Here is a 10,749-nt window from a genome sequence, read left to right on the forward strand (position 1 = left end):
TTGATACACAGTTGGGAAGACTATGGTGCCTCAGGAAAAGATTATTAGGGCTTGGGATTTGGAGTTCATCCCAACCGGCAGTCTGGGCTGGGGGCTTGGAGCTGCCAAGATGAAACCAAATTGGCGCCCAGAGAGAAAGGTGGGCAGGAGTGCAGTAAGACGCAATGCAAGTATGGTTTTTTTCTTTAAAGGCTCCACTCTGCCATAGAAATTGGAGGGAATAGCACGGTAGGAATCGGGGAGCCTGAGAGAGGATCTGCCCAATAGGAGATTCAGCCGGTCACAAGTCTGTCCTCCGTCTGTGACAGAAACCAGTCCTCGAAACTGCAAGCCACCTGCTGCCTGATTGGTTCTATCAAGGAGCCAGTATGAGCCATGCCTTAACACATGACTGCCTTTGCAGGGGGTCAACATTTCTATATAGTTATGACATTATTTCATTTTTAAACGAGCATATGGCAACCCACAGGCAAAAATGAATTCTCAGTCCCTTTAAGTCAATCACCTGGAGAGGCCACATATTCAGCCCAACAGTGCATTCTGGTACAGCCCCCAACCTACAGCGATGCTGCTGGATATACCTTATGCCGGCAAACTGCCATCTCTGTGAGGGCTGTAGTTTGGGGAAGAGCCAAGAGTCATTCAGAACCCAGTGCGCTGTGTGGAAGGGCCATCAGGTTTGGTAGGACCATTTGGGATAAGAAAAGAAGGATATGGCAAAGAATGAGGCAGTCTTCCTGTGTTTGAGCCACAAACTGTCTCCAAACACAAAGTGTTTCATAAATACTTTTGAGAAGCACTATTTCCTGGCATAGTTCTAGGTGCCCAGCAGCCCTATGGAGTAGGTAAAACTCTCCCCGTTACACAGACAATGCACCTGAGGCACAGAGTCACTAAGAACTTACCCAGGGGAATTCCCTGGCAGTCCAGTGGTTAGGACTTTGTGCTTTCACTGCAGGGGGACTGGGTTCGATCCCTGGTCAGGGAACTAAGATCTCCCAAGCCGCGAAGCACGGCCAAACAAAAGAACTTACCCAAGATTGCACAGCTAGTAAGGGGTGAACCTGGGATTTGAACCCAGGCAGTCTGACACAAGACTCCATACTTTTTAAAAAAAAAAGTTTTTTTGATGTGGACCATTTTTAAAATCTTTATTAAAGTTGTTACAATATTGCTTCTGTTTTATGTTTTGGTTTTTTGGCCCCAAGGCATGTGGGATCTTAGCTCCCAGACCAGGGATCGAACCTGCACCCCCTGCATTGGAAGGCGAAGTCTTAACCACTGGATTGCTAGGGAAGTCCCAAGACTCCATGCTTTTATTTTTTTTTTTTATTTTTTTTATTTGTTTTATTTATTATTTATTTATGGCTGTGTTGGGTCTTCGTTTCTGTGTGAGAGCTTTCTCTAGTTGCGGCGAGTGGGGGCCACTCTTCATCGCGGTGCGCGGGCCTCTCACTATCGCGGCCTCTCTTGTTGCGGAGCACGGGCTCCAGACGCGCAGGCTCAGTACTTGTGGCTCACGGGCCTAGTTGCTCCGTGGCATGTGGGATCTTCCCAGACCAGGGCTCGAACCCGTGTCCCCTGCATTGGCAGGCAGACTCTCAACCACTGCGCCACCAGGGAAGCCCCCATGCTTTTAATCACTACGTCAAACTGCCTGGAAGGGAACAAAGCTTTTTTAGAAACATGCACCAGATGAAATAATTAGAAAATCAATTTTGTCTCTACATATTTAAATCATATATATATATATATATATGTATGAATTCTGTCTGGTTTCCTGGTACAGTCCTGGAACTAGTATAGTGACTGGCACATAGGAGAGAGTAAATTTTGCTACATGAAGAAGTGAGTGAATGAATAAAGTAGTTGAAAGTATGCATTACTGGGTGAACTGATGTTCTAGGCAAATAAAGAGGGAGGTATCATTTATTGATTCCCTTCTTGATGTAGGACATTGTGTTTCCTGGAGTCATCTGATTTAGCCTCACTCTAACCCTATAAGGTGCATGTTCAATCCTAAGTCAGGAGCCATTTCACCATCCAATATGCAAGTTACCTTTAAAGGGCTTCTGGGTGACCCAGCACTCCTCTTTCTCAGCCCCAAGAATTCAGGCAACTTAAAGGCTTCCGGGACACACCGAAGACAATCACCTAGTCCCTTGGTGTTTCACTCTCATTTCTAACAGTCCGTAATCCCTGCCCATGGTCCCTCCATCAGGTGTACCTAATCTCCTGCTCCACCTCCTGCAGTGGCCTCCCAGCTCTACTCCCTGCCTCTGGTTCCCCACCCCTGGCTCTCCCACTCTCCATCTTACCTACCACTGTCAGCATCACTTTCTCCGTAACTAGCTCTGTGAGGAAACCCCCGTAAAGAGGATCTGGAATGAGATGGCCCGGCTTTGAGGCAGGTGAAGCCAGGCAAGTCACTTATCTTCTATGGGCCTCAGTTCCTTCCTTGGTAAAATGGGAAAAATCAATATATTTCATAGAACTTTATGGGAATTAAATGAGATTATGTGCGCTAAAGTATTTTGCAGGGACTTCCCTGGTGAGTAAGACCTGTGGGGAACTAGATCCCACATGCCACAACTAAGACCTGGTGCAGCCAAATTAATTAATTAATTAATTTTTAAAAAGTAAAGTACTGGGCTTCCCTGGTGGCGCAGTGGTTGAGAATCCGCCTGCCAATGCAGGGGACACGGGTTCGAGTCCTGGTCTGGGAAGATCCCACATGCCGCGGAGCAACTAGGCCCGTGAGCCACAACTACTGAGCCTGCGCATCTGGAGCCTGTGCTCCGCAGCAAGCGAGGCCGCGATAGTGAGAGGCCCGCGCACCGCAATGAAGAGTGGCTCCCGCTTGCCGCAACTAGAGAAAGCCCTCGCACAGAAACGAAGACCCAACACAGCAAAAAATAAATAAATAAATAAATTTTAAAAAATAAAAAAATAAAGTACTTTGCAAATGCTTGCCACGTGATCAATAGTATTTTTTTTTTTTTTTTGCGTAATCTAAATGTTGGTCCCTCTAATCAAACACCTGCTATAAAATTGCAAGAAACAAAACCTCCCAAACCAGAAACTTGCTAAGGCTTCCTAATGTCTCCTAGGGTAAAGCAAAATCTCTTTACAATGACATTATTTTTTCAAGGGATTCTAAGTTATATCTATCCAAGTTATGTCACATTGTTCCATTCCTTACATTTGCCTTGCACTCAGCTGAATTGAACTCTTAACAGTTCCTGGGACTTGCCTCTGTCTTTCCACATTTATACTTTTGCTTTTTCTGTGTCCCCCTGAAATCTCCTCCACTCCCTGCCTCTACTGAAATCCTGATCGGCCTTTTTACATCACAACTGCAAAGCCTCAGCCAGTCTCCTAAATTAGAAGTGAGCTCTCTGATCTTCCAATGCCCCCTTGTGGCACTGACTGCATTCCGCTTTTTAATTGCAGTTATTCGTATGTTTTATTTCTCCCGCAAGACTGTAACTTCTCAACGGTTCTAATTGTGTCTCATTTTTCTCTGTGTATCTAAAAGTGCTCACGGAGTTTACTGCACATATAAATATCTGAGAGGTAAGTAAATGAAGTGACAGGCCTTAAGGTACAGAAATGTAGGGCCTGGGAGCCTGGGTAACTCTGTATCTAGGTCCGGGAGAGGCAGCACAAAGGGGCACACGCAGACTGGAATGAGGCTAGAGCTGAGCCCGACTTGGTAACTAATGTCCCCTCAAGGGTCTGTGCCTGTTGGGGTGCTCCCAGGTCCTTCAGCTTCGTGGGGATAATCCTGTTTTAAATTTTTTTCAAAAAAACCTTATTGAGATGTAATTTATACACCATACAATTCTTCCATTTTTTAAAAAAAGTATTTATTTATTTATTTATTTTGGCTGCACCGGGCCTTAGTTGCGGTGCATTTAGTTTCAGCATACAGGATCTTTAGTTGCGGCATGTGGACTCTTAGTTGTGGCATGCATGTGGGATCTAGTTCCCCGACCAGGGATTGAACCCGGGCCCCCTGCATTGGGAGCGTGGAGTCTTACCCACTGGACCACCAGGGAAGTCCCAATTCTTCCATCTAGAATTTACAGTTCAATGGTTTTAAATCTGCATTCAGAGTTGTGCACCAATCACCACAGTCGAATATTAGAACATTTTCATCACCACAACAAGAAAATTTGTTCCATTAGCAGTTACACCCCATCCATCCTCTCCTACACCCTCCCTTACCTCCACCCCATTCCCACCCCACTGGCAACCACTCTACTTTCTGTCTTGATAGATTTGCCTATTAATGAATTTGTGCATTCATTCATCAGTTGATGGACATTTGGGTTGTTTCCACTTCTTGGCTATTATTATTATTATTTTTTATAAATTTATTTATTTTATTTATTTATTTTTGGCTGTGTTGGGTCTTTGTTGCTGCGCAAGGGCTTTCTCTAGTTGTGGCGAGCGGTGACTACTCTTTGTTGTGGTGCGTGGGCTTCTCATTGCGGTGGCCTCTCTTGTTGCAGAGCATGGGGTCTAGGCATGCGAGCTTCAGTAGTTGTGGCTCGCAGGCTCAGTAGTTGTGGCACGCGGGCCTAGTTGTTCCGTGGCATGTGGGATCTTCCCGGACCAGGGCTCGAACCTGTGTCCCCTGCATTGGCAGGCGGATTCCCAACCACCGTGCCACCAGGGAAGCCCTTCTTGGCTATTATGAATAGTGTTTCTATGAACATCTGTATATAAGATTTTGTGTAGACATCTGTTTTCAATTCTCTGGGTAGATAGAGCCCTAGGAGTAGAATTGTTGGGTCAAATGATGTCTGTTTAACTTTTTGAGGAACTGCCAAAGCATTTTCCAAAGTGGCTGCACCATTTTACATTCCCACCAGAAATGTATAAGATTTCCAATTTCTCCATATTCTTGCCAACACTTGTTACTGTCTGCCCTTATTATAGCCATCCTAGTAGATGTGAAGTAGTGTCTGAAAGTGGTTTGACTTGCATTTCCCTAATTACTAATGTTGTTAGCATCTTTTCATGTGCTTATTGACCATTTATATATTTTCTTTAGAGGAATATCTGTTCAAATCCTTTGCCCATTTTACAATTGGGTTATTTGTCTTCTTATTGACTTGTAAGAGTTCTTTATATATTCTGGATACTAGTCCCTTATCAGTTTTTTCACTTTCCTGATGGTGTCCTTTGAAGCACAATCATTTTCAATTTTGATGAAGTCTAATTTATCAGTTTTTTCTTTCGCTGCTTGTGCTTTTGGCATCATAACTAAGAAATCAATGCCTAACTCAAGGTCATGAAGATTAACACCTATGTCTTGTAATAATTTTACAGTTTTAGCTCTTATATCTAGGTCTGATCCATTTTGAATTAATGTTTGTGTATGATATGAGGGAGTAGTGCAACTGAGCAGGACCCTGTGGGGCCCTCCCAGGTACAAAAGCCTTTATATGTCTCCTGTTTCTTATTTGTAGGAAAAAGAGTTCAGCCTCCTAGACTTTCCCTGAGTTCCAAAATGCAGATTCAAACAGTTACTAATTAGGAAAGGGAGGGAATGCAGAAACAAAGGAAAAACAGTCAAGAAACAATAGTGGGCTTCCCTGGTGGCGCAGTGGTTAAGAATCTGCCTGCCAGTGCAGGGGACACAGGTTCGAGCCCTGGTCTGGGAAGATCCCACATGCCCTGGAGCAACTAAGCCCGTGCACCACAACTACTAAGCCTGTGCTCTAGAGCCCGTGAGCCACAGCTGCTGAGACCATGTGCCACAACTACTGAAATCCGTGCACCTAGCGTCTGTGCTCCGCAACAAGAGAAGCCACCACAATGAGAAGCCTGTGTACTGCAACGAAAGAGTAGCTGCTGCTCTCCACAACTATAGAAAGCCCACACACAGCAACGAAGACCCAACACAGCCAAAAATAAATAAATAAATTTATTTAAAAAAGGGAACAATAGTAAAGCAGTAAAGCAGAGTCCTAGTTCCTCCTCAAGGGATATACATAACAATATATTGGAACTTCCCTGGTGGTCCAATGGGTAAGACTCTGCGCTCCCAATGCAGGGGGCCCAGGTTTGATCCCTGGTTGGGGAACTAGATCCTGCATGCATGCCGCAACTAAGAGTCTGCATGCTGCACCTGAGAAGTCCGCATGCTGCAACTAAGAGTCCACGTGCCACAACTAAAGATCCTGCATGCCACAACTAAGACCCAGCGCAGCCAAAATAAATAAATAAAATAACAAACAAACAAACAAACAAACAAATAAAACAATATATCTTTGAGTTCTTCTGCAGAAACTAAGGCCCCCACCCAGGTGGAGGATGGTCACTTCAGGCTGAGCACAAGATTCCTGGAGCACTGCCCTGTTACCTCACCACCAGGCAATCAGAAGAAAGTCACACACTCTGCAGCCCTAACCACAAATTTTGCCTTTAAAAACTCTTCCCTGAAAACCATCTAGGAGTTCAGGTCTTTTGAGCACTAGCCACCCCTTCTCCTTGCTTGGCCCTTGCAATAAAACTTTCTCTGCTCCAAACTCCAACATTTTGGTTTGTTTGACCTTACTGTGCCTCAGGCACACAAACTTGGGTTCAACAAAAGGGGGTATAAATTCATCCTTTTGCATGTGAAAATCCAGTTGTCCTAAAACCATTCGGTAAAAAAACTTTTCTTTCCTCATCACACTGTCTTGGTACCCTTGTCAAAAATCAATTGCCCAGGGAGTTCCCTGGTAGCCTAGTGGTTAATATTCAGCACTTTCACGGTGGAGGCCCGGGTTTGATCACTGGTTGGGGAACCATCCCACGTGCCAAGTGGCATGGCATGACCAAAATACAAAAAAAAAAAAAATCAATTGCCCATAAATGCAGGGGTTTATTTTATTTTTGGATTCTTGATTCTATTCCATTGAGCTATGTGTTTATCTCTCTTTCAAATTTACAACACATTGGATCAAGCGTCATTCTACATGTAATGAGGACAACAGCTTTTCCCCACTGCCAGGGGTCTGGGAATTCTCAGGGACACATTCCCCGCCCCCCTTACCTCTTGTACCAATTCCTTGTTTTCACTGAATTCTCTCTCAGCTTTGAGTCTTGTCTTCTATAACCTAGAACTTCCCACTCCATTTCAACTTTCCCTGGATACCACCTCCATTGCTTCATGCCCTAGAGTACCACAAACACAATAGTGTGTGGCAAACTCCTACTCAGGATTTGAGTAAATGAATGGAGAATCTTGCAAAGTTCATACAGGCAGCAACTTAGAAAAACAATTTAGATATCACTGCCTAAAAGTGCATCAGACAGTTTCTGTGATGGTAAATTTTTCCTTGTTTGTGACTCCTTTAGGTCCTAGCTAATTGTCATCTTCCTGGGCTCTCTTGCTTCCTGGATATCTTTCTTTTTTTTTTTTTTTTTCTTTTTTCCTTTAACATTGCTTTACAATTTTGTGTTAGTTTCTGCTGTATAACAAAGTGAATCAGCTCTATGCATAAGTATATCCCCATATCCTCTTCCTCTTGCATCTTCCTCACCCTCCTTATCCCACACCTCTAGGTGGTCGCAAAGCACTGAGCTGATCTCCCTGTGCTACGCAGCTGCTTCCCACTAGCTATCTATTTTACATTTGGCAGTGTATATATATATATCAATGTACTCTCTCACTTCGTCCCAGCTTACTCTTCCCCCTCCCCCTGTCCTCAAGTCCATTCTCTACATCTGCATCTTTATTCCTGTCCTGCCCCTAGGTTCTTCAGAATCTTTTTTTTTTTTTTTTTTTAGATTCCATATATATGCTTTAGCATATGGTAGTTGTTTTTCTCTTTCTGACTTACTTCACTCGGTATGACAGACTCTAGGTCCATCCACCTCACTACAAATAACTCAATTTTGCTTCTTTCTATGGCTGAGTAATATTCCATTGTATATATGTGCCACATCTTCTTTATCCATTCATCTGTCGATGGACACTTAGGTTGCTTCCATGTCCTGGCTATTGTAAATAGTGCTGCAATGAACATTGTGGTACATGACTCTTTTTGAATTATGGTTTTCTGAGGGTATATGCCAAGTAGTGGGATTGCTGGGTCATATGGTAGTTCTATTTTTAGTTTAAGGAAACTCCATACTGTTCTCCATAGCGGCTGTATCAACTTACATTCCCACCAACAGTGCAAGAGGGTTCCCTTTTCTCCACACCTTCTCCAGCATTTATTGTTTGTAGATTTTTTGATGATGGCCATTCTGACTGGTGTGAGGTGATACCTCATTGTAGTTTTGATTTGCATTTCTCTAATGATTAGTGATGTTGAGCATCTTTTCATGTGTTTGTTGGCCATCTGTATATCTTCTTTGGAGAAATGTCTATTTAGCTCTTCTGTCCATTTTTGGATTGGGTTGTTTTTTTGATATTGAGCTGCATAAGCTGCTTGTATATTTTGGAGATTAATCCTTTGTCAGTTGCTTCGTTTGCAAATATTTTCTCCCATTCCCTGGATACCTTTCTCTTCCTCTCTCTACGTGCCAGCCTCCAACCCCCACTCCTCCTTTTCTGATGAAGGGCACTTTAGTTCTCTCCTTGACTTACCTTCACCAAGACTCCCCAGCCTCACCCTTTCTAATAAAAAGGCCCATGAAGTTTTCCCGAGTGTTTCTCCCAACAGAAGAACTCCCATCTCTGATGTAAACACTGCCCCTTCCCTAGAGTGAGGAAGCACAGCTGGCATTTTGTTTTCTAAGTCACAGTATTTTTCTTCCTGTTTCAGTGTGGCAGTCCTCTTTTGGCTGCAGCCTCCTCATGTGGGAAGCTGAACTACTCCACCTCCAAAGCTCCTTCCAGTTCTGATGTCCAAGTCCATCTAAATTACTAACTGGAAAATTATATTTGATAGAGCTTGCTTAGAGAAGAAAAGGGAAGATGGGGAATTTTCCTTTTTTCCCTGCTTCACAGATTTGCCAGTGGCCCAGGCTCAGCGGTGGACCTGAGTACCACTTCTATCTAAATGCAGAGCAGAATCCCTAAAATACTTTTCAGACCCTTTTGTGTCATCTGTGTGATCCACAGCATGGCCACGGAATGAAAGTCAGTCCTGAGGATTCAGATTTAAATAACCTTCAGTGAGCCCCCACCTTGAGTCAGGCACTTTGTATGTGCTTTTAATCACACCACCTCATTTAATCATAAAAGTCCTCAGAGGAAAGTTTCATTGCCTCAAATTTAAGGATGGCAAAATGACACTCACATAAGAGACGAGGTAGCCACTCAAAGTCATATAGCTGCTAAGGAGCAGAGCCGTCACAGGACTTGACTGTGCCTTGGATGGCCCAGTTAGATATACAAAAATACGGTCAGGGTTGCAAACTCCATGCCCACAGGGGCCAGGCAGCTAACACCAAGGAGTGAGGGGTTCAAGTAAGAGAAAACAGGTGCAGTGGGAGGCGCATATACATCCTCTAAGGGTGGCAGTTGCTGATTAGCACTGGGCAAGCAGCCGTGTAGGAACGTGTGTCTCATGTGGCTAATATTCTGATTCTTTCCTAGATGCTGGAAATCCAGATTGTGTGAACTATCCCAATTTTTAAATAAGGCACCAATAATGAGTCAAACAAAATACCCACACAGTCAAATTTGGCCCAGCAGACGGCTATTGAGGATGAATTCCTTTAGCCTCCCTTCATTCATCTTTCAAAAGCAAACAGGCTGGACTTCCTTGGTGGCACAGTGGTTAAGAATCCACCTGCCAGTGTAAGGGGACACGGGTTCGAGCCCTGATCCAGGAAGATTCCACATGCTGCACAGCAACTAAGCCTGTGGGCCACAACTACTGAGCCTGCACTCTAGAGCCCGCGAGCCACAACTACTGAAGCCCGTGCGCCTAGAGCCCGTGCTGTCCAACAAGAGAAGCCACCACATTGAGAAGCCCGCGCACCGCAACGAAGAGTAGCCCCCGCTTACCACAACTAGAGAAAAGCCTGCGCGCAGCAATGAAGACCCAATGCAGCCAAAAATAAATACATAAATAAATTTATTTAAAAAAAAAAAAGCAAACAGGCTCTAAATGAGGTAACCATTCAGCTATTCATTGCCATTCCACAGAGCAGAACTGGTTGATTGGGGGAGGGCAGGGGTGCCTTCTGGCCCTGGGGGGGGCTTTGTTGTTGGAGAAGAAATTAAGTCACTGTCTTCAAGGAGTTGGCCCTGCTGGGAGGGCAACTGCTTTCCCTGATGTTCCTTGGGCGGTGGAGAGGGCCCTGCTGCGGAATGTGACAAGCGTTTTGGGGCAAAAAGGAGTTTCCCGGATGCCCAGAACGAGGGTCTCGGAGGCACGGTTTTAAATGGGATGGGGGGAAACAGAGCTTTCTTTCAATTGTTCAATATAGAGGAAAAACCCAAAGGAAGATACCAGATACCAGAAACACACACACACACACACACACACACACACACACACACACACACACACACACACACACACAGTTCAGTCCCTCGCAAGGTGCTTGAGTTTCCTCAGCCGGAAATGGGGCTCATTAGCCCCTCCTTGCCTGCAGAGCGCACAGGACTGTTACCAGGGGAAGAAGCGCGTGGGACAGGATAGCGGGCTAAGCAGGCATACGTTTCGCTAAGATGTGAGGAGTCCTGCGGGACGAAGGCCGGAACCCGAGATAGCGAGGGTACTGGCCTTGGCCCGGACCCGTCGTTCGAGAGTCCCGGGATTTGCCGGTCCCGCCCACCGAGCCCACACG

Source organism: Balaenoptera musculus, chromosome 13 (genome assembly GCF_009873245.2).
Source record: "Balaenoptera musculus isolate JJ_BM4_2016_0621 chromosome 13, mBalMus1.pri.v3, whole genome shotgun sequence".
Lineage (NCBI taxonomy): Eukaryota > Metazoa > Chordata > Mammalia > Artiodactyla > Balaenopteridae > Balaenoptera > Balaenoptera musculus.